The sequence below is a fragment of the Muntiacus reevesi genome, chromosome 14 (genome assembly GCF_963930625.1).
Source record: "Muntiacus reevesi chromosome 14, mMunRee1.1, whole genome shotgun sequence".
Classification (NCBI taxonomy): Eukaryota; Metazoa; Chordata; class Mammalia; order Artiodactyla; family Cervidae; genus Muntiacus; species Muntiacus reevesi.
The window spans coordinates 52,828,331-52,853,983 of record NC_089262.1 but is presented as its reverse complement, the minus strand read 5'-3'; the positions used below and the strand labels follow the sequence as shown (position 1 = coordinate 52,853,983).

General features: G+C 38.1%; 2 pseudogenes; one reads left to right on the top strand and one right to left on the bottom strand.

Moving 5' to 3' along the window:
- The first annotated feature begins 659 nt into the window (after window positions 1-659).
- On the top strand, window positions 660-5,229 carry LOC136146428 (adapter molecule crk pseudogene; annotated as a pseudogene).
- A 2,625-nt stretch (window positions 5,230-7,854) lies between these two features.
- On the bottom strand, window positions 7,855-10,190 carry LOC136146426 (tigger transposable element-derived protein 1-like; annotated as a pseudogene).
- Between the last annotated feature and the right edge of the window lie 15,463 nt (window positions 10,191-25,653).

Here is a 25,653-nt window from a genome sequence, read left to right as displayed (position 1 = left end):
CAATCCTTATCTTTGTAAGAAACCCAAATATAAAAGAATTGTAATTCATATTCAGCTACCACAGTCAACACATTGCTGAAGCTGATTCAAAAAGTACCAGATGACAGGCCTATGTGAAAATAATATGCATCTAATTAAATTTTGTGTCCTTTTGAAATCTGAATTATAACTCAGCAAAGGCAGTCTTGCAAAGAGTGGGACACGACTGAGTGACTAAGCACAGCACAAGGCAGACTTGGAGAAACTTGGCATATGCAATTGCAGCCAAATCCGAAAGGAATCGAAAAACTAATAGATTTGCTTTGTTCTAGCCAATTCAATTTGATCAGTGGATTTATTTTAACTTGTGTGTTAATAGTCAATCTTTACTATACATGAAGCACTGTGGAGGGTCATGAAACAATGGAGATATTGGCTTCTGTTTTTAAAAAAGAAGAATCTAATTCTTTTAGATTTTCATGCAATATTGTAGGAGTCTTAACAATATGAAGAAAAATACTAATTATGAGAAAAGGAGAGGTAATCATGGTATTTTGGGGTGGTCAAAATATATATTACTAATGAGTGGGGGGCTTACATTGGTTTTAGTGTTGGCAAAGCTGAGATAAATTCTTAGATATTCGCAGAAAGCCTTGTCCTATGTAGTCTATAAGGACATAATGGAGATGAAGATGGACCCCTCTGAGGTAGGTTGTGGGTATCATAGTGAGAGGAAGGAAAGGGTGGCTTCATTCCATTTTTTTCAAATGTTGCTAGTTATTACAATTTTGAGGATAGCCTGAAGGGGGCAAGAAAGCAGGAAATGTGAAAGGATAGTGTAAGTCTATTATTTTCTCATTGCCTATTGTTTCTTCATTATTTGCTCAAGTTCAGTTACAGTTATAATATTTACCTTGGGAGATTGTTACTGTTTGCTTTGAAAAATGAATTATATTTACAAACTGATTTGACATGAAGCTAATGCAGTTTTAGAATTAAGGGTGATCTATTCCAACTCTCAGTTTTATTGATGACGTCCAGAGAGACTGAGTTACTAGTCCAGGGACACACAAAAATCTATTGTCTGAGGAAGTAACAAATTGGTATTCTGACTCCATCTAGCATTCTTTCCACTGGTTCACATTGCTACATACAAAATTATACATTTGTGTATGAGGGTGTGTGTGTGTGTGTGTGATGTGCCACAAATTTGGACAACATATTGGATATGATTGGGGGTAGGAGGAGAAGGGGACGATGAGGATGAGATAGTTGGATGGCATCACCAACTCGATGGACATAGGTTTGGGTAAACTCCGGGAGGTGGTGATGGACAGGGAGGCCTGGCATGCTGCGATTCATGGGGTTGCAAAGAGTCGGACACAACTGAGCGGCTGAACTGAACTGATTGGATATGGTTTGGTGGTGGTGGCTAAGTCGTGTCCGACTCTTGCGACTGCATGGACTGTACTCCTCTGTCCATGCAATTTTCCGGGCAAGAATACTGGAGTGGGTTGCCATTTCCTTCTCCAGATCATACTGTATATGGCCTATGACAATTCTGCAGAAGATTTCCCACTATTCTAAGAACTTCTGCTTCAAACTTCTGCTAAATAGTATTGAGAGCTCTAAACTAATGCGAAACCATCCTTGAAAATATGAATACCACTTTTCTGCCTATAGATTTTATACTAAATCTTTCTGTATACACATTTGCTTTAAGGAAAGAATAGGCATGCCATTTAGCTTTTATACCTATAGTTTTATTTTTTCTTTTTCTTCTATTCATCTCTCCCTCCCTTTCTTCCTTTTGTCCTTTTTTCTGTTTTCTATTAGTGGTAATGGTTACTCAAGCCCATAAGAAGCCATTGTACCATGGAACATAAATTGTCATATTTACAGTAAGTCTGAGGACATAATATGGAGGTGGAAACATATAACACCTGCTATTGTACCAAACATTTAATTTTACAGAGTATTGTCTCACATATTACCTCATATAATCCACATAGTCCCATTTTATATACTTTAGTCCCGTTTTATATAATTGTAGAAATTGAGTGTCAGAGGGGGATAGCAACTTACCTAAGTCTAACCTGGTGTCTAGCACAGAATTAGTGGCCAGTACTTTGGCCACCGGATGCAAAGAACTGACTCATTGGAAAAGGCCCTGATACTGAGAAAGATTGAAGGCAGGAGGAGAAGGGGGCAACAGAGAAACAGATGGTTTGATGGCATCACTGATTCAACGGACGTGAGTTTGAGCAAGCTCTGGGAGTTGGTGATGGACAGGGAAGCCTGGTGTGCTCCGATCCATGGGGTTGCAAAGACTTGGACACGATTGAGTGACTGAACTGAACTGAACTGATATAGTTGTTGATTTTGTCGGTGCTCATACAGTCTCATGCTCTGCAGGGTCCCCGTGAGGAGGATTTCATGCCTGGGAACAGTCACTGCACTGACTTCTGGCAGTTCAGTGAGGCGCAAGGTGAACGTGTGCAGTGCCCTCCTCCTTCTCTGGCTACACAGTGAATTTGTGATGCGTATATTTTAAAGACCCCTCTTTCCATCAGTTTCCTTGAGCTCCTAGATGACCCTCAACCTGCACCTCAACTACACTCTGGCAGTACTTTCCAGAATATTTCCTATCCCTCACCAACATTTCCCCATTTTCCAAGGGTAATTGGGTCAAGGTATTAATGATGATTTTAATCATCTCAACATATTTGTGTTCTTAAAACAATCTGTTTTTAAAAAAGAATGAGCACTATATCATGATGTGAATTTTCTGCCACAAATAACAGGAGATTTCTGGAGTGAGCATCACTCAGAAATGAGAGCAGTAGCCTCATCTGTCCATCGTTAGAGATTTCCTAGCTACCTGCCTCAAGAGGCAAAAGCAAAGGCATTATCATTCATTTTGGAGAAGGCTACAAAGTTCATCTTTTCTTTTAATCTGATAAACCCTAGAAATAAGATAATGAAATATATAGCCCTCAGTGTCCCCACAAATCATGGATGTGGAAAAAAAAGGGGGAGTCTCTCTTCCCCTTACAGATAATGATTAAAACAAAATATTTTAGTTAAAATTGTGGCATTATAAAATTTCTTTATAGTGTGGAAATGAAAAAGAAAGATAGGGTGAGATCATTCAGAGTACATCTATGTTTGTAGAGAATGGGAAACATAGCTGCCATAACAATGGCCCCCAAAGATGTCCATGCATTAATATTTAGAACTGGTGAATATGTTACTTTACATGGCAGATGTGGCTAAGATTAAAAACAGTGAGAAGGAGGGATCCTCTTAGATTACTTGGGCGGTCCCAAGGTAATCACACAAGTCCTCAAACACAGAGACTCTTTCTTGTCTACATTAGAGACAATAGCATGGGACTCATTCAACCTGCAGTTACTGGTTTTACACATGGAGGAAGGGGTCATGTGCCAAGGAGTGTCAGCAGCCTTTATAAGATGGAAAAGGCAAGGAAAAAAATTCTCCTGTAGAGCCCTTGGAAATTAATACATCCCAGTTGTTACTTTGATTTTAAACCCAGTGATACCCATGTTGAGATTTGAATTGTAGATCTGTAAAAGAAGGATATTGGAAAAAAGTAACTGACATGTTAAATGAATATGATCCAGTAAGGTTAATAATAAGAGTTAACATTTTTATAATACTGTTTATGCACTAGACAGTTTGCTAAGAATAAAACTTTCAAGACTCTAGTGTTTTCTTTTTCTTAACCTAATTTTGCAAAAGGAAAACAGAAATAGAGAAATTAATTTCAAGGTTAATCCAAGATTAACACAGCTGTATGGTGAAGCTAGGAGTTGGACCCACACCATATGGCCTCAGAGTCTTGCTTTACAACCAAGTCACAGTGTTCATGCTCTTAATAACTACACCAAAATTTACCACTACTCTCATTTTGGCAAAACAAAAGTGCCAATAAATTTGTTTTCTTTCCCAGATTCACAGAGTCAGTGGAAAAATCTATGAACACTTCATTTTCTCAGAAATGCCTTTTTATTCCTCCGTCTCTCCCTTCCCTGCCCTCTCTCTCTTTCCTCCTTATTACTTCTTTCTTCTTCCTTCCTTCCTTCCTTCCTTCTCTCTTTCATTTGAAAAAAACCAGTACAGTTTGACAAAGGACGATGCATTATTAACTTTTTCACCTCAGTGTCAGAGAAGGAAAAACTTCTCTGCTGAAACTAGGTTCCAAGCTCATTACAAGTCTATGATTAAATAGTTTGTTGGAATTTTAGCAATGTTGAACATTCTTTTTCATCAAATAAAATGTAAACAGTTTTAAATCATGCAAATATTTAATGCTTCTTTGTAAACCACTTTTGAAATACAAGATGTAGAATGAAAACTATCACCTAGATTTACCACCCAGAGACAACCATCTTCTGTTTCTTTTCTGCTGACTTCTTTCTACATACAAGAGAAAGAAATCCAGTTATATTTTCGGGCGCTGCTGGGAGGCTGAGACCCGAGCCGGTCCGCTGGGCGGCTGGGGCCGGGGCTGGAGGGGTACACGCGGTGGCGGCGGCGGCGGGCAACTTCGACTTGGAGGAGCGGAGTAGCTGGGGTGAGTCCCTCCAGACTCCGAATAGGAGATCAAGAATTTGATTCATTGCCTGCTTTACTGGAATTCTACAAAATACACTATTTGGACACTACAACGTTGATAGAACCAGTTTCCAGATCCAGGCAGGGTAGTGGAGTGATTCTCAGGCAGGAAGAGGCAGAGCGTGTACGAGCCCTCTTTGACTTTAATGGGAATGATGATGAAGATCTTCCCTTTAAGAAAGGAGACATCCTGAGAATCCGGGATAAGCCTGAAGAGCAGTGGTGGAATGCGGAGGACAGCGAAGGCAAGAGAGGGATGATTCCAGTCCCTTACGTGGAGAAGTATAGACCTGCCTCCGCCTCAGTATCGGCTCTGATTGGAGGTCGTGAGCTGGTAAAGGTTACGAAGATTAATGTGAGTGGTCAGTGGGAAGGGGAGTGTAACGGCAAACGAGGTCACTTCCCATTCACACATGTCCGTCTGCTGGATCAACAGAATCCCGATGAGGACTTCAGCTGAGTATAGCTCAACAAACAGTTTTGCTGACAGATGGGAACAATCCTTTTTTTTTTTTTTCCCCAATTGCCATCTATACAGTTTTCTTACAGATGTCAAAGCAGTCTAGTTTATATAAGCATTCTGTTGCCTGTGATCTTTCTTAGACTGAACTACTCCATCCCTGGTCTTATTTACCATATTCAGGGTACGAAACTGGAGGGCTTGTGTGCTAACTTTTGAATTGGTGATTTTAGGTGAGTGTATCTGAAAGGGTTGGCACTTGCCTCCCTTTTTTCAGGCAACACAAAGCAACCTGTGGAAAACTGATGGGCGGGAGAGAAGCGTTGCACACCACTTACCCTGATTTATTCAATGGTTTGGTTTTCATTCTGAAACCATGCTGTCAAATGGCAATAGACTGTTCCCTTCCACCCCATGAAGTAATCATGCACGTGTGAATAGTACCCAATGGGATTGCTTTTTCATTTATGGAACATGACCATTGTATGACTCATTCTGACAGTTCAAATCCTGAGAATTCTGAGAACACTACTAGAGGCATTTGTCTTCCTTCCCAGTCAATGCTTCATACTTTTTCTTGGGATTCTTTCAAGCCTTGTAATTCCTTTTCCCCAAACCTGCAGATAGGTTAATTCTCAAGATAAGTGTTTATTTTCATTCCAGATGATAAGCAGGATGTGCAGAGCACTTTATTCAGTGCATAACTTTAAGCCAGTATTGGATTCACTGCATGGACAGCCAAACTCCCAGCTCTCTGCCATCCCTCAAGGGGTCATAGTAGGTTTACACTGCTGCCACAGTTCAGTGGACTCCTGCTAATGGGATCCAGCAGGGCCATTCTCCTGAGTGCCGTTGTTCTATCAGGGGGCATTTTGGAATTCTTAGCTTCTACTTGGAGTGGAAGGACCAATCACTTAGAATATTCCACAGACAGTTGGGGGGGGCCAAATTCTGCCCTTTGCTTTATGTACAACTTGTATAAAAATCAAGTTAAAATTACATGAGTTTGGGGATAGGGTTTTAGTGCTTTGAAAAATGTTTGAACCAATCATGAATTACTTATGTATTATTTGTTTCATATGGCCAGAATAGTGCTTGAAATATACTATGTTATAAACTGCCTTCACTTGGGGCTCTTTTTCTTTGTGTTCAAGTTTAGTTTACAAACCCTTTTAAGTGTGGAATGGTTTATATAGGGTCAGGTGCTCCAAAGAATTGACTTCTGAGACCAAAAATGATAGAGGCTATTTAGTCTACCATATGAAACTTCTTCAAATTTAGTTCCCAGCCTAGAGGCACTTACTGGTCTGTGGTGTGATATGACCAATAGAAACACCGTGTTCTTTGCTTTGGGCCTCATTTTAGAAAAGTAATGTATTTTTCCAGTTGTTTTGCCTAGGTTAAGATTAATTTGCATTCATTGAACATATGGCAAATCATGATATCCCAGTGACTAGCACCATGCCTGGCACAGCCAGCATACAGATTTGTGAGAGTGAATGTGAGGTGTGCAGAAGCTCGTTTATATGGCACAGGGAAGCCAGCTGGCACAGGATTACATACATTACCACAAGCAAACTAATGAGTTGACACTAATTTAATATATTTTTACCTCACACTAAGATAGTGCTTGATAAAGACATTAATACTCAACTTTTAAAATGTTAGCACAGTGCTATGCACATAGTGGGTGCTCAATAATGTTGAATGGACAGGTTTGCAATACTACACTTAATTCCATCTGATGACTCTTAAATTTTCAGTTAGAGCATAGATACTGTAAAGCCCAATACACATTAAATCTTGTTTTCCTGAAAGTATGACATCTAAAATATTTGTAGAAAAGCTTTGTCACAATTGATTTGAATGTTTGTATTTTTTTTTTTTTTTGCCTCTGACCTTGATATTGGCTTGTAATGTCTCTTTTCATCATATGTAATTTTGGTGGAACATGCAGCTCTACCCAAATCGTAAGACTTTCTCAGTGATCGGTTGTCCAAAGCCATTACATGAGTTGTTGGGTTGGGTTTGGCTGGGTTTGGCAGTTGTTGGACCTTAAGAACTCAAAGGACTTCTTATAAGTATCTTCCAAAAGCAAATGCAAGAATCCTATTCAAGTGCAAATGTACATTGTCACTGAGCAAAATAAACTGAAATTGGCTGCTATATTTTATATAATAATTTCTGCAAAAACCCTTTTTTTGGGATACTAATATTTGACATGGTTAATTCTTATTAATTGTTGGAATTGTTTATTGTTAATAATGCAAATAGATAATTTTAATTATCCATAAGTAACATTTCACTATTAAAGGTTTGAAATGGATGATAAGCAAACCAATTTGAAATAAAATATGAAACATGTGCCATTGTATTATAACACTATACACTTTCTTGACAGTTAAATTTTAAAAAATGTTTTTTTTTGTAGCATGTATTGTATATGTTTATAGTATATGTAGTAAATAAAAATATGGCCAAATGTTTGGCTTGGTGATCTTTTGGAAAAAAAAAAAAAAGAAATCCAGTTATATCTTTCAACAGCAGTACAGTATTTGATCATAAGTAACAAATAGACATGCCTTGGAGATATTGCAATTTTAGTTCCAAACCACTGCAATAAAGCAAATATTTCAATAAAGCAAATTACATGAAATTTTTAGTTTCCCGGCACACATAAAGTTTATGTTTATACTGTAGACTAAGTGCACAACAGCATTATGTATTAAAAATGATGGGCATTCCTTAATTTAAAATTATTTTATTGCTTAAAAATGCTAACCATCACCTAAGCCTTCAGTGAGTTGTAATCTTTTTGCGACTGTAGGGTCTTGCCTTGATATTGATGTCTGCTGACTGATTAGAGTACTTACTGCTGAAGATTGGAGTGATTATGGTAATTTCTTAAAATAAGACAACAGTGCAGTTTTCTGCATTAATGAATGATTTCTCGGTAGCATGCAATGCTGTTTGATAGCACTTTAACCTTAGTGGATCCCCTTTCAAATTTGGTGTTAATTTTCTCAAAACCTGCTATTTTATCTTTAAGTTTATGTAGTGGTCTATGTCCTTTGTTGTCATTTCAACAATCTTCACAGCATCTTCACCAGGAGTAGATTCTATCTCAAGAAACACTTTTGGTGTTCATCCATAAAAAGAAACACCTCATCCATTAAAGTTTTATCATGAGGTTGTAGCAATGCAGTCCCATCTTCAGGTTCCACTTGTAATTTTATTTTATTTTATTTTTAAACTTTTTATTTTGTATTGAGGTATAGCCGATGAGCAAACAATGTTGTGATAGTTTCAGGTGAACAATGAAGGGACTCAGCAACGTATATATATATATATACATGAATCCACTCTCCCCCAAACTCCTCTCCCATCCAGGCTGCCATGTAACTTTGAGCAGAGTTTCATGTGCTATATAGCAGGTCCTTGTCAGTTATCTGTTTAAATATAGCGGTGTATATATGTCCATTGCAAACTCCCTGACTATTCCTTCCACCAGCAACCATTAAGTTCGTTCTCTAAGTCTGTGAATCTCTTTATGTTTTGTAAGTAAGTTCATGTGTATCATTTATTTTTAGATTCCACTTTTAAGGGATGTCACACACTATTTCTTCTTCTCTGTCTGACCTACTTCATTTAGTATCCATGCCTAATTTTAGTTCTCCTGCTATTTCCACCTCTGCAGTGACTTCCTCTACCAAAATCTTGAACCCCTCAAAGTGTCAGCTATGAGAGTTGGAATGAATTTCTTTGAAACTCTTATTATGGATATTTTGACTTCACATGAATCATGTGTTCTTAATGGCATCTAGAATGATGAATCCTTTCCAGAAGGTTTCAATTGATTTGCCCAGATCCATTAGAGGAATCACTATTTCTGGCAGCTACGACCTTATGAAATGTATTTCTCAAATAATACTTAAAATAAAAATTATTATTTGATCCATTAGCTACAGTACGGATGTTGTATTAGCAGGCATGAAAACAACATTAATCTCACTGTAGCCTCCATCGGAGCTTCTGGGGTGACCATGTACGTTGTCAGTAAGCAGCAATGTTTTGAAAAGAATCTTCTTTCTGAGCAGGAGGTCTCAGCAGTGAGCCTAAAATATTCAGTAAACCATGTTGTCAGCAAATATGCTGTCATTCAGACTTTGTTTTTCCATTTATAGAGGACAGGCAGAGTAGATTTACATAATTCTTAAGGATCCTAAGATTTCAGAACAGTCAATGAGCTTTGGCTTCAATTTATAATCACTAGCTACATTAGCTTCTAATAAGAAAGTTAGCCTGTCATTTGAAGCCAGGCAGTAATTTCTCCTCCCTGCCTGTGAAAGTCCTAGATGGCATCTTCTTCCTATGGAAGGCTGTTTTGTTTCCATTGAAAATCTATTGTTTAGTGTAGCCCACTTCTTTAACTATCTTGAGTTTCTGGGTAACTTGCTGCAGCTTCTGCATCAGCATTTGCTGTTTCACCTGGCACCTATGTGTTACAGACACGGCTTTTTTCCTTAACTCTCGTGAGTCATCTCTGCCAGCTTTAAATTTTTCTTCCAGAGCTTCCTCACCTCTCTCAGCCTTCATAGAAGTGATGAGAGTTAGAGCCTTGCTCTGGATTAGACTTTGGCTAAAGGGAAGGTTGTGGCTGGTCTGACTTCTATCCTGAAAGCTAAACCTTTTCCCATACCCCATCTGCCTGCAATGCAGAAGACTGGGGTTCAATTCCTGGGTCGGGAAGATCCCCTGGAGAAGGAAATGACAACCCACTCCAGTATTCTTGCCTAGAGAATCCCATGGACAGAGGAGACTGACAGGCTACGGTCCATAGCGTCACAAGAGTTGGACATGACTTAGTGACTAAACCACCACCACCACCATAAGGCTATTTTGCTTTATTATCATTTGTGTGTTCACTGAAGTAGCAATTTTAATTTCCTTCAAGAACTTTGACTTTGTATTCACAGCTTGACTGTTTGGTGCAAGAGTCTTAGCTATCAGCCTACCTTGGCTTTTGACATGCCTTCTTCGCTAGAATTTCTAGGCTTTGATTTAAAGTGAGAGATGTGTGACTCTTCCTTTCACTTGACTATTTAAGGGCCATTGTAGGGTTATTAAGTTCAGTCGCTCTGTCGTGTCTGACTCTGCGACCCCATGGACTGCAATATGGCAGGCTTCCCTCACAAGAATACAGGGAGGGCACAGAGAGAACAGAGAAAAGGAGAGAGATGAGGTAATGGCTGATGGAGGGCTCAGAACACACATTACATTTATCAGTTATATTTTCTGTCTTATATAGGTGCTGTTTGTGGTGCCCCAAGACAATTACAATAGTAACATTAAAGAACACTAAGCATATATCACCATAGCAAATATAATAATAATGAACAAGTTTGAATATTGCAAGAATTACTAAAATGTGATGGGGAGATATAAGTGAGCAACCACTATCAGAAAAATGGCACCTGTGGATTTGTTCAATGCAAGTTTACAAAAAGCTTCAATTTGTAAAAAAGATACAATATGTTTGAGGCACATAAAGGGAAGTGCAATAAAACAAGTCATGCCTATAATTACTTAAACATTCTCCTGTTACCAAAAGGTAAGAATGTTGCTAATATTTTTTCTAATCAATCAGTTATAGTAGAGTTTATTTATGTATCTTTTCTGTTTCACACTTATTCTCAGACTAGAGCTGAAGTAGAATTATTAGATTAAAAGGTAAGAACAGTTTGACACTGCTTTCAGATAAATTATATCAATTTATGTTTACAGTTATAATGCATGAAACTGTTCATCTTACCAGTAGCATTTAATACTAAAAACCACTATTCTACTAGGCAGAAAGTATTTTATTAAAATAATTGCCCCTTTAGATTTATCACACTAACATTCTCAGTGTGAAGCCACCTTATATCATAGATAACATCTCTCACTTAGGGGCAATCATGAAGGGGCACTACTTACAGACTTCAACTGAATCAGAAGTCAAATTGACATATTTCGTGAACGAACTGAATATGGGAGAAAAATAAGGCAAACTTGGGTGTTATTAATGAGGACAAGTTTTTAAAAATACCAGTTTACTAAGATCTAAAATATAGCAAAATAGACTGAGAATTAAATAATTCAAGTCTAGAGAGTTACTTTATATATATATATATATATATATATATATATATTTTTTTTTTTTTTTAGCTGACTTTCTGTTTGCTTGTATTTTTGCCTCTAATTATTATTACTTGCCAAAGCAAGATGATAGGATAGCATTATAATAGAGGTCTGTCTTTTAACTCTATGGATCTGGTTTTAATCTTGGACTTTGCTTTAGGCAGTCTTTCTGTTTTGTTGTGTGTCATTTTGTTTTGGCAGACCCTAACACAGAATTGTATACATCTTGGAGATGTTAGACTAACTGCTTGCAGTATAGACTCTGGAGACAGATATGAGTTAAAGTTCATAGCTTTTACATTTACCAACTGTTCTTCTTTAGGAAGTTATCCAAATCTCTAAAGTTTCTGTCTCCGTAGCCATTAAACTGAGATAATAATAGGGCCTGCATCCAGTGGTTGAGGGAGAATTAAATGAAGCACTGCAAACAGTGACATTGTCTAGTAAAAAAAATCAGCAAATAATAGTTGTTACTATCATAATTCTCATCATCCCCATTATTATAGTCTTTTTTCCCCTTCTGATTATAATGAGTTATTTCTGCTTCACGTATACAGTGCTAAAACTCTACCCTCTCTTCCTTATCTTTCTTAACATTCACTCATTTATCAACAGGCATTTATCTAGAACAAAATAGATTAAATCTGGACACAAGGATCTTATATGCCTGTGAGAGAAGATAAATAATGAACGAATAAGCAAATAGACACTAAGAATGTCGGATGGTGTTGTGCTTTGGAGAAAAATAAAACAGAGCAAGGGAGATAGGGAGAGCCAAAGATGGGAGGAGGGGTGACATGGGAGAAAGATAGGTTGTTATTTATTTAAAGTGGTGGAAACCTCTGACCAATGATATATCTTGAACATAATTAAAGAGAAGAAAAAGTAACATTCTCAATGACAGAATCATGCCTTGTACGTTCAAGAATCAGCAAGAAGGGCTGTGGGGCAGAGAGAGAGAGAAACTAGATGGAAATGAGGTCAAAAATGGGTGTTGGCCACACATGTAGGGGCTTGTAGGCCATCCTCAGGGCTTTGACTTTTAGCATGGGTGACATAGAGATCTACTGGACAGTAGTGAGCAGAAGAATGACTGGGCAGAGGCAGAAGTGGATCAGCTAGGGGAGGCTATTTCAGTATCCCAGGGGAGGTGGTGATGGCTTAAACCTGGAGGTGAGTGAGTGAGGGACAGTCGCTCAGTCATGTCAGATTCTTTGCGACTCTTCTCCCGACTCTAGACAAGCAGCACTGAAGATGCGCAGAAACTCTCCTATAACCTTTGGTGTCATGCTTGTCCATGAGTTTTGTCCCTTTTCCATGGTTGGCTAAGCCTCAAAACTATTCTCTCAGTGTTCTATGCAACAATTCATTCGAAGATGAAGAGTCAGAAAATACATCCAGGCTCTGCTGGATTCTCATTGAAGCTTCCCAGTTTTTCAAATTAATACAATAAACCATAGACTTTGGAATAAAAAGCACTTTTGACAAATTGGGGAAATATGGAAAAAACTTAACTCTAATTTGAAAGACATTAAACTGTAATGGATAGAGCAATAAAAAGGGAGTCAGGATATTTGATATCTGGTTTTTAATTGAATGTTAGCTGGCTCTGTGACCTTGATGAATCCATTAACCTCCAGGGGCCTTAGTTTGCACGTTACTACAATGAGAGGTGTTGCTAGGTCAGCACTGTCCAATGGGAATTTCTGCAATGATGGAAAGGTTCTATATCTTCACTGTCCAATATGGAAGCCTACAGTAGCCATGGGTGTCTATTGAGCACTGGAAATGTGGTTGGTACAACTGAAGGTCCAAGGTTGTAATTTTTTCAGTAGTTAGAGTGGATATTTGCATTATTTGGTTGCCTATAATCTGAAATCTTCCTGACCTCTCATTAGAAGTGTTAAAAGTCTCCGATAGTTGCTTTTCTCACTTTCACTGCAGTGAGAGGGTCGGCACATGACTTAGGCTCAATCAAGAAGGTGCACTCACTCTAGTCTTTGAAATACAAGCTCATTTGGCAAAGAAGGAAAAGAAGATGATATATTCTGGGATGGTGGCAACCACATCAAGTTTCCAGGGCAATGGTAGTGGTTCTGGTATGGGGTTATCTATTGTTCAAATGGCGATGGAGCAAGTTAACTGTGGTGCCCTTTGTTCACCATTCCTTAATTGTAACTTTAGACAAAGCACTTAACTTTTCCAACCCTCAAGGTAAATTCTGTAAAAACTGTTAAAGTGATATCTATTCTCTGTGTGACTATAAGTAAATAAGTTTGGTGAATATTTCATGTTTGGAGATACAGATCTTATGAATTTCTCTGGACACAAAGTTCTCAAGTGTCTACTAAATAGAGATGCTGGCTAGCACTTGAAAGCTCTTCTTAGGGGAAAAAAAATGATGGTAAATTGCTATTTTAAAGTCTTTTCATGCCTCTCTTAGGTCTCCCTTTTCTTAATCTGTAACTCTGCCTCCAGCCCAGAGCACCCCCACTGGCCATTATGCCCTTCACAACACCAAAAGTTCTCAGCCTTCCTCTTAGCTCTGCCCTCCACTTCCATTGATAGGTTACCTGCAGGACCCCTGGACTCACCTGTCAAAAGGAAACTAATATACTCATTCTAACCAACGAATCAATGGAATGTAATTAATGACACACTAGACCATTGAAAAATACACACAGAGAGCAAATAGGGACTCACTTCATTGCTGGTCAAGTTGAACTAGGGAATTTGGCCTCAATTTGGTTGTAAGATGGTAAAATTGACTTCCTAGTGCTTCCTCCACTCTCTACCCCTCATCATACCACCATGTTCATATCTTCAGACCTGTCTGAGGGAAGTGCCAGTTTACAGAGAAGCCTTACTCAGCCAGGTACATGGAGAACACCTCTCAACTCTCACCTGTCAAGAGTAGGGCAGGAAGTTGGAGGCCATGCATACACAAAGACCTTCAGCAATTATCTCCGCCTGACAGAGATAGGAATGAACAGAAGTCATATTCTTATCATCTCATCAATCATTAAAAAACATGCCTTCTCATATAGGAAAATCAATGCTTGGATCTTTAAACCAATGTTTTTTCTTTAAACCATCCAATGCTTGGATGCTTCTAACCAATTGTATAATTGAAGAAGTCAGAGGTTCCTATTGCATGGGCCAGTAGAAACTTGGAACAGGAAAAGAATGCTTCCTCTTTCTTTCCTGAGCCATAAGAATAAGATTAGAAACAAAGGAGATTGAGGCACTTTCCAAGGTCAGAGGTGGTATTATAAAGGCTTTACTGATGTCATTGAATCATATCTCATATGCAGAAATTTGCTATGCTTTGTGATCATTATTTTAAGCAGTTCTGTTGTCCTGCCTTAAAAAAAAATCTAGTCATTCACAATTCTTTAATTTTTCCACATAATATAAAGGGCCAGTTGAAGAGAACATATCCAACTTAATCAGAATATTTCAGGTTCATCCCTAGTTAGAACTAATGTTTATGACAGATTCTACATCTTTTGAGGTCTGAAATAATCTTTTCCTTTACCTTATAGAAAAGACCTACAGCAGTGCTTAGCATATAATCATAGTGAATGCTCAATAAATGAATGAATTAATCTAATCTTACTTCTTTTCTTCTCTCTTTAAAAGGCCACATTAATTCTTTATACTTCTTTCTTCCAGTTTCTTGTGTTTCCTATAAACTTCCTCATTTTCTTTCCCCTCATTCATCTTTCTTTCTCCTGGGAAACTGCTGTCTGTAATTGTTTTATTTTCCTATCTCTCTGCCTCTTATATTCTCCTCTCATTCATCCTTTCTCCTTTGTGTCTATAATTATCTTTAAAATCACCTTTTCACGTATGACTTGGATAACTGAAGAGGAACATCTTAAATCAAGAGATATTTAAACTGAGAAATTGCTTATTAGTCATGGGGAGAAAAGCCAGAAATCTATCCTGAGCTGCTTTGAGACAAAGCCAAACCAGTATCTATTTTGATGTCACAAACATCCTAAATGGACTTCCAGTCTTCCTTGATTGGGCATTTACTTGAATGTAGAACTTATTTAAAAATAAAGCTGATCCACACTTTATTAGCATGCATATTTATATAGACAAACATATAAAAATATTCCTATTGTTTCTGAGTAACTGAATGGATAAAATCTAAATTAGTGAAAGGAGCAATGCTGTTTTTTTCTTTAAGTAGCTACAACCAATAGAACCCATCTTATAAATTTGTATGATGTACTAAATATTAATTTGAAATAGATAGTTCAAATTATCACTATGAAACTCCCTAATTGTCAGTATTTTAAAAATTTTCAACAGATCTAAAACATATGGAATATTTTCTGTCTTCTCCAGTATTTCTGCCAACCACAAAATTGTTGAATTTGATCATAATCAAAACAAAGACAACATGAGTAATAAAGAATACATAGTTACCTGGGGAGATTTAAGTTTCTCATGAGACTAGTGTGCTAGAAAGTGGAAATGGTGGGCTGGGAAGACCCAGAGGAATCAGGTGGAGAGGGAGGTGGGATGGCGAACCGGAATGGGGAATACGTGTAACTCTATGGCTGATTCATATCAATGTATGACAAAACCCACTGAAAAATAAAAAATAAAAAATAAAAAAGAAAGTGGAAACGAAGCTTAATATTGACAGACATAAATTAAAGAATGACAAATTAATAATCCTGTGCATATTCAGTAAATGAATTCCTCATAGATTGTTGATTTGGGGATTTTGACCTTAAGGTAAGGAGAAAGAAAGGAAAGAAGAGATTGTGACACATATTCAAGATTTGGTCACATGAGAATGAGAAAGGTTTGTGGGGTAAATTAATCTTTTGGAGCAGAAGAAGTGAGAGTTCTGAGGAACAGACAGCAGGCAAAACTTCAGTCAGGTCAGAAGCTGATGTAAAAGCAGGACAGCAATAATTCCTGGGGACAAGTTGCTGGGTTTCAGGAGCAGAGCTCTAAGTGTTTCAGTGTCATAAAGACCAAGGAACCACTCAAGAAATCAAAGGAGACATTTATGCAATAAGATGGCCAGGGTTTTGGCTGCTAGAAATAAGAGGAGAGCCTTATTCCTGGAGCTCAAAACCAAGGTCAGAGCAGAAGCAAAAATCAGGCTGCCTGGAGTTTGATTCTCTGAGCTGTGACTGTAAAGTTCTTGAAATTTCCTGTGATCAGGGACAGAATTTATTCCAAGTGGGGGAGGAGGGTGAGCTAAATTTACAAGAACGACTAAAGTGTCACCAGCTTTGAAATTTAGAGGAGAAAAGAGATAAGCATCATTATGTGAATTAATTCATAAAGTGGGAGAAAATCTATTCTAAGTGTCCTGTTCTGTAAAAAAAATATTCCAAATTGGTTAGGGAAACTCTATTCGGGTGGCTGGGATGATTAAATGTGTTAGAACAGGGACTAACATAAAGTAGTTATTCAATATATGTTAGCTTACTACTGTTAGTATTATCAATCTATGACTATTTTGCAGTTCTTCATGCAAATGCTGCTTTACCAAAGTTTCTGAAAGAAAGCACAAAGAGAACTAACTGCTGGGGGTTCTTTAAGGACTTCATGACTTGGAAAGATCTAGTTTGGTACACTTTGGAAAGCAAGCAAGGCTTAGCCAGCATGGGTTACTGAAGATCCTGTCAAAAGTCTGTGAGAGTAGGAACAAGATGGCGTAGAAGTAGGTGGACATGGAGTACATCTCTCTCCATGGATACATCAGGAGTATGCCTTCAGACACAGACGTGCATGCAGAATACCAGCTGAAAGTGGACAGGAGTACCTGACCAGTGAAAAGGAATATATAGACCCATGCAAAACTCAGTAAGATGAAGGAACTAGGGGAAAAACAGGAGTGTTAGTAGGACTGGATCTGCTCTGGGTTGGTGGGGGAACTGAAGCAGGGGTCCAATCCCCATCCTGGGGCAGTTGTCTGAGTCAGAGGAGAAACATTTAAGGCTGAGAGTGAAACAGCTGATCTGTGGCAGCTGAAATGAAATGAGAATCAGACAGTCCTTGCCACAGCCATATATACCCTGGACAGGGAGGCAGGTCCCCTGGAAGGCACAGTGGCTGGGAGCTGGACTTTAGGAGTTGTGGAACAATCCCAGGGCGAGGGATGTTGTTGACTGCAGAGAGACGGATTGAGGGGATGTGAGGGAGGAGATTGTGGTGGGAAATGCCTGTGGAGGAAAGACGGGCAGCCATGGAAGCAAGGCAATACTTCTGAGTCATGTGTAGGGGGTGGAACCATTACCATAGCCTCTCTTCCACACGCCAGCATGGGGCAGGTGAACAAAGGAGAGGCTGGCCCATCAAATGCCTGAGGCACTGAACTACAGAGTAGGACCCCAACCAGGGTGCCCCTTTAAGTGCCTGAGGGGCTGATCTATAGAGTAGGACCCCAGCCACGGGGGGGCCTCTATGTGCCTGATGACTGAAGGACAGAGAAGGACCCCAGGCAAGGGAGCCCTCTAAGTGCCTGAATGGGCGGAGTAAGGAGAAAAACTGGCCAAAGAGGCCTTCTGATCGCCAGCTACAAGAGTGCACCCCCCCCCCCCAAAAAAAAAGACTGATAGGGCCATAACTCCTACGGTGGAGACAGTCCGTGTCCCTGCACACTTGGCACCACCCAAGGTCCCCGCAAGCCAAGCAGCTGTGCCACCTTCACGCTTAACTCTCACTGGGGCAGAGCTGCCACAGGCAAAAAATTCTCACATCTATGCACGCAGGGTTGCTTCCCTTGTGTCTGACTCCTTGCAACCCTGTAGACTGCAGCTTGCCAGGCTTCTTTGTCATAGAAGGGGTTCTCCAGGTAGGAATACTGGAGCATATTAGCCAATATTGGTTGCCATACCCTTCTAGAGAACTATATTTTCTGTTGCCCTAGCCACCAACTCCCCTGAGTACCTGGTGCTGCCAGAACCCCTGAGACCCAAGCAGCTGCACCACCTCCATACCTGGCCCTCACAGGGGCAAACCCAAGTCCTCCAGGGCAGCCTCAGGAGCAAACCCCAGTGGACGACCCACATGCAGAAGTGGAAATAAAACCACAATAGAAACCCAGGGGCAATGTGGCTAAGGAAGAAGACCCAAAACCTTCCCATCAGCTGTACAAGCCATAGATTAAGTCCACACAATCACCTCGGCAGACTCTGTGTTTATGGAATATATACAAGGACACTGAGAGCTCCCACAAAAGAAAGTGCACTAGTTCTGATAGCTGTGGACACTGGAGGCAAGAACACACAGGAACAGGACCAGATTAGAATCTGAGCTGCCCCCACAGCAGGTCCAGAGATCAGCACAGTGCTGGAGGGCGTCCTAGGGAGGTGAGGCGGACTGTGACTCCCAGAGAGGGAAAGGACTCTGACAGTGACTGAAGAAAAACATTTATTATTCTTACGGTTTGACGTGTAGATTCTTTTGGATTTTTTTTCTCCACTCCCACCCACCCCCCCATTGCAGTTGTTAATTTTATTCACACTTCTAGGCAAATAGATGGGGAAACAATGGAAACAGTGACACACTTTATTTTCTTGAGCTCCAATATTACTGCAGATGGTAATTGCAGCCGTGAGGTTAGAACACGCTCCTTGGAAGAAAAGTTATGACCAACCTAGACAGCATATCAAAAAGCAGAGACATTACCTTGCCAACAAAGGTCCGTCTAGTCAAGGCTATGGTTTTCCCAGTAGTCAGGTATGGATGTGAGAGTTGGACTATAAAGAAAGCTGAGTGCCAAAGAATTGATGCTTTTGAAGTGTGGTGTTGGAAAAGACTCTTGAGAGTCCCTTAGACTGCAAGAAGATCCAACCAGTCCATCCTAAAGGAAATCGGTCCTGAATATTTATTGAAAGGACTGATGCTGAAGCTGAAACTCCAATACTTTGGCCACCTGATGCAAAGAACTCACTTATTTGAAAAGACCCTGATGCTGGGAAAGACTGAAGTTGGGATGAGAAGGGGACAACAGAGGATGAGATGGTTGAATGGCATCACTGACTCAATGGACATGAGTTTGAGTAAACTCAGGGAGTTGGTGATGGACAGGGAAGTCTGGTGTGCTGCAGTTCATGGGGTTGCAAAGAATCGGACATGACTGACGACTGAACTGTACTGAACTGTTGTTAATTTTATTGGCACTATGAAACCTAATTACGTTTTTGAGTTTCTTTTTTTCCTCCTCAGCCACATTTTTTTATTGTTCTTATAAACCTCTGCCTCTACATTGGGCTTTTGAAGTTTTGTGCTGTTTTCCTTTTTTTTTTTTAATTTAATTTCCTCTTTTTTTAATTTTAATTTTTAAGTTTTTAAACCTATTATTTTTTATACATTTATTCCTTTGTTTGCTTTCCCTACTGTTCTTTTCCCCTTATATAATGTATATAAATCTTCTTTATATACCTCTGTACAACTTCGCATATCTATTCCTTCTTTCTTTTCTTTCTGTCCTTTCCTCTCAACATACTTGTTAGTTTTATTTTCATAGGTTTATTCCCCAATTGGCACCTTGCTGTAGTTTTGGTTTTTTTTTTTCCAGTTTGTACTTTAGTTAGTTTTGCACTTAACTGGTAGATGTTATTTTTGGCTTCCTTTGCTTGCTGGCTCAACCTATTGTACTTTATTTTTGTTATACTTTTTATTGTTATAAACCTCTGCCTCTATGTTGGGCTTTTTCAGTTCTGTGGAGTTTTCTTTTTTCTTTCTTTCTCTTTTTTTTTCTCCTTTTTGTAATTTTAATTTTTTTAAACCTATATTTTTTCACATTTGTTCCTTTATTTGCCTTTCCTATTGTTCTTTTCCCCTTGCAGTTAATCGTTATTGTATGTAAATCTTCATCTACCTCTGTATAACTTTGCAATCTATTGTTTCTTTCTTTCCTTTCTTCTCAACATATGTGTTAGCTTTGTTTTCATTGCTTTATTCCCCACTTGGCACCTTGCTTTAGTTTTGTTTTCCAGTTTGTGCTTGAGTTGGTTTTGGTCTTAACTCTTAAATATAATTTTTGATTTCCTTTGTTTGCTGGGTCAATCTATTGTACGTTATTTTGTTGGACTGTTTTGACTTTGCTCATGGGTGTATATGTGTATATTCCATTATTTTAATTATTACTTGCCTGATTTTGTCACTGCCATTTGTCTGGGGTTCATCTTTGGTTTCTCATTTTTAGTTATTTGTTTTAATCTCACTTAATGTCATAACAAACCACTTGTGGAATTTTATTCCTGACCAGAGATCAAACCCTGAGCCTTTGAAGTGGGAGCACTGACTCCAAGAGCCTAAACTACCAGAGAACTAACCCTAGGGACTATCATATGGTGAGAACTCACACAAAGGAAACCACTTGAATGACCAGGCATCACCCAACCACCAGCAGCACCCTGTGCATCTAAACAACAAACAAAGCAAAAATACAAATCTAATCACCAGCAGACAGGATTACCACCCCAATCAGCCTTGCCCATCAGAGGAAAAACCAACAAACAAAAACAGCACAAATCTCACCCTATATGAAGCTTACACAAACTACTGGACCAAACTTAGGAGGTCAGAAACAAAAAGGAAGAAATAATTCAACCTTGAAGCCTGGGGAAAGGACACCTCAAATACAATAAGTAAAAAAAAAAAAAAAAAAGAATAATGAAAAGGCAGAGAAATACTACACAAATGAAGGAACAAACTAGAAACACAGAAGTCCAAATAAATGAAGGGGAAGTAAGCAAACTACCTGAAAAAGAATTCAGAATAATGAGAGTAAAGATGATCAAAACCTTGAAAATAAAACAGAGAAAATGCAAGAATCAATTAACAAAGACCTAGAAGAATTAAAGAATAAGCATGCAGAGACAAACAACAGAATTACTGAAATTAAAAATATTCTAGAAGGAATCAATAGCAGAATATTTGAAGCAGAATGAATCAGTGAGCTGAAAGATAAAATGGTGGAAATAACTTCTGAAGAGCAGAATATAGTAAAAAGAATGAAAAGAACCGAGGATAGTCTCAGAGATCTCTGGGACAATAACAAATGTACCAACATTCTAATTTTAGGGGTCCCAGAAGGAGAAGAGAAAAAGAAAGTGTATGAGAAAATTTTTGAAGAGTAGAAAATGATATAGTCAATCAAGTCCAAGAGGCACAAAGAGTCCCATACAGAATAAACCAAAAGAGAGACATGCCAGGACACATTTAGTAAAGCTAACAAAGACTAAGCACAAAGAAAGAATATTAAAAGCAGCAAGGGAGAAGCAACAAGTGACATACAAGGGATACCCTATACTCTTAACAGCTGATCTTAGCAGAAACTTTGCAGGCCACAAGAGAATGGCAGGATATATTTAAAGCATGAAAGGGACAAATCTACAACTAAGAATACTGTACCCAGCAAGGATCTCATTCAAAATTGATGGAGAAATAAAAAGCTTTTCAGACAAGCAAAAGTTAAGAGAATTCAGTACCACCAAACCAGCTTTACAGCAAATGTTAAAGGGACTTATATAGCCAAGAAATACAAGAGAAGAAAAAAGATCTACAAAATCAACCCCAAATAGTTAAAGAAAATGGCAATAGGAACATATATATTGATAATTACTTTAAATGGACATGAACTAAATGCTCCAACCAAAAGACACAGACTGACTGAATGGATACAAAAACAAGACCCATATATATGCTGTTTACAAGAAACCCACTTCAGACCTCAAGACACATATAGACTGAAATTGACAGGATGGAAATATATATTCCATGCAAATGGGAAACAGAAGAAAGCTGGAGTAGGAATCCTCATATCAGACAAAATAGACCTTAAAATAAAGGTGATTACAAGAGATAAGAAAGAACACTGCATAATTATCAAGGGAGAATCCAAGAGGAAGACATAGCAATTGTAAATATCTATGCACCCATCTTAGGAGCACTTCAATACATAAGACAAACACTAGCAGTCATAAAAGGAGAAATTGAGTGTAACACAATAGTAGTAGGAGACTTTAACACCCCACTTACCAATGGACAGGTCATCCAAACAGAAAATTAATAAGGAAACAAGTCTTAAATGATATGTTAGGTGAGATGGAGCTCATTGATATCTTTAGGACATTCCATCCAAATGCAGAAGAATATACCTTCTTCTCAATTGCACATGGAACATTCTCCAGGATAGACCACATCTTGGGTCACAAATCAAATCTCAATAAATTTAAGAAAATTGAAATTGTATCAAGCATCTTCAACCACAATGCTATGAGACTAGATATCAATTACAAGAAAAAAAGTGTAAGAAACACAAACATATGGAGATTAAACAATATCCTTCTAAATAACCAACAGGTTACTGAAGAAATCAAAAGGGAAACAAAATTTTCTACAAGTAAATGATAATGAAAACACGACAACTCAAAACGTATGGGGTGCATCAAAAGCAATTCTAAGAGGAAAGTTTATATCAATACCATCTTACCTCAAGAAACAAGAAAAACATGGAATAGACAACCTAACTTTACACCCAAAACAACTGGAAAATGAAGAACAAAAAAACCCCAAAGTTAGTAGAAGGAAAGAAATCATAAAGATCTGAGCAGAAATAAATGAAAAAGAAATGAAAGAAACAATAGTAAAGATTAATAAAACTAAAAGCTGTTTTTTTGAGAAGATAAACAAAATTGACAAACCTTTAGCCAGACTTATCATGAAAAAAAGAATCAAATCAACAAAATTAGAAATGAAAAAACGAGGTTACAACAGACAATGCAGAAATACAAAGCATTATAAGTGACTATTATTAACAACTATATGGCAAAAAAAAAAAAAAAAAAAAAAAAGAAAAGGATAACCTGGAAGAAATGGACAGATTCTTAGAAAAGTTCAATCTTCCAAGACTGAACCAGGAAGAAATAGAAATTATTAACAACCCAATTATAAGCACCGAAGTTGAAGCTGTGATCAAAAATCTCCCATAAAACAAAAGCCCAGGACCAGATGACTTCACAGGAGAATTCTATCAAGCATTTAGAGAAGAGTTAATACCTATTATTCTAAAACTCTTTCAAAAAATTGCAAAGGAAGTAACATTTCCAAACTCATTCTACAAGGCCACCATCACCCAGATACCAAAACCAGACAAAGACAACACACAAAAAAGAAAACTACAGGTCAATATCACCAATGAACATAGATGCAAAAATCCTCAACAAAATTTTAGCAAACAGAATTCAGCAACACATCAACAAGCTCATACACCATGATCAAGTTGGGTTTATTCCAGGGATGCAAGGATTCTTCAATATACACAAATCAATCATTGTGATATACCATATTAACAAATTGAAAGATAATAATCTCAATAGATGCAGAAAAAGCTTTTGACAAAATCCAGCATCCATTTATGATTAAAACTCTTCAAAAATGGGCATAGAGGGAACTTACCTCAACATAGTAATGGCCATATATGATAAACCTACAGCAAATATTATTCTCAATGTTGAAAAGCTGAAAGCATTCCCCCTAAGATCAGGAACAAGACAAGGGTGTCCACTTTCACCACTATTCTTCAACATAGTTGTGGAAATCCTAGCTACAGCAATCAGAGAAGAAAAAGAAATAAAAGAAATCCAGATCAGAAAAGAAGAAGTAAAACTCTCACTGTTTGCAGATGACATGACACTGTTCATAGAAAACCCTAAAGATAGTATCAGAAAATTACTAGAGCTAATCAGTGAATTTAGCAAAGTTGCAGGATAAAAAATCAATTCAAAATATTTCACAATTCATGTGGAAACACAAAAGACCCCAAATACCCCATGCAGTCTTGATAAAGAAGAATGGAGCTGGAGGAATCAACCTTCCTGACTTCAGATTATACTACAAAGCTACAGTCATCAAAACACAAATAAATATGGACAACGGAACAAGATAGAAAGCCCAGAAATAAACCCATGCACCTATGGGTACCTTATTTTTGACAAAGAAGGCAAGAATATTCAATAGGGCAAAGACAGCCTCTTCAATAATGATGCTGGGAGAACTGGACAGCTACAAGTAAAACAATGAAATTGGAACGCTTCCTAACACCATACACAGGATAAACTCAAAATGGATTAAAGACCTAAATGTAAGACCAGAACTATAAAATTATTAGAGGAAAACATAGGCAGAACATTTGATGACATAAATCAAAGCCATATCCTATATGACCCACCTCATAGAGTAACAGAAATAAAAACAAAAGTAAACAAGTGGGGCCTGATTAAACATAAAAGTTTTTGCACACCAAAGGAAACTATAAGCAAGGTGAAGAGACAACCCTCAGAAAGGGAGAAAATAATAGCAAATGAAACAACTGAAAAAAGATTAATTTCCAAAATATACAAGCAGCTCATACAATTCAATGCCAGGAAAACAAACCACCCAATCAAAAAGTGGGAAAAAGACCTAAACAGACATTTCTCCAAAGAAGACATACAGATGGCTAGCAAACACATGAAAAGATGCTCAACGTTGCTCATTATTAGAGAAATGCAAATCAAAACTACAATGAGATATCATCTCACACCAGTCAGAATGACCCTCATCAAAAAGTCTACAAACAATAAATGCTGGAGAGGGTGTGGAGAAAAGAGAACGCTCTTGCACTGTTGGTGGGAATATAAATTGCTAGAGACACAATGGAGGAAGATTGGTATGAAGATTCCTTAAAAAACTAGAAATAAAACCACCACATGACCCAGAAATCCTCCTCCTAGGCATATACCCCGAGGAACCCAAAATTGAATAAGACACATATATCCCATTGTTCATTGCAGCAGTATTTACAATAGCTAGACCATGGAAGTAACCTAGATGTCCATTGACAGATGAATGGGTAAAGAAGTTGTGGTACATATACACAATGAAATATTACTCAGCCATAAAAAGGGATGACTTTGAGTCAGTTCTAATGAGGTGGATTAACCTAGAACCTATTATACAGAGTGAAGTAGGTCAGAAAAATAAATATAAATATCATATTCTAATGCATTTACACAGAATCTATGAATATGGTACTGAAGAATTTATTTACAGGGCAGTAATGGAGAAACAGACATAGAGAATAGACTTATGGACATGGGGAGGGGGAGGAGAGGGTGAGATGTATAGAAAGAGTAACATGGAAACTTACATTACTATATGTAAAATAGATAGCCAACGGGAATTTGCTGTATATCTCAGGAAACATGAATGGGTCTCTGTATCAACCTAGAGGAGTGGGATGGGGAGGGAGGTGGGAGGGAGGTTCAAAAGGGAGGGGATATATGTATCCCTATGGCTGATTCATACTGAGGTTTGACAGAAAACACCAAAATTCTGTAAAGCAATTATCCTTCAATAAATAATTA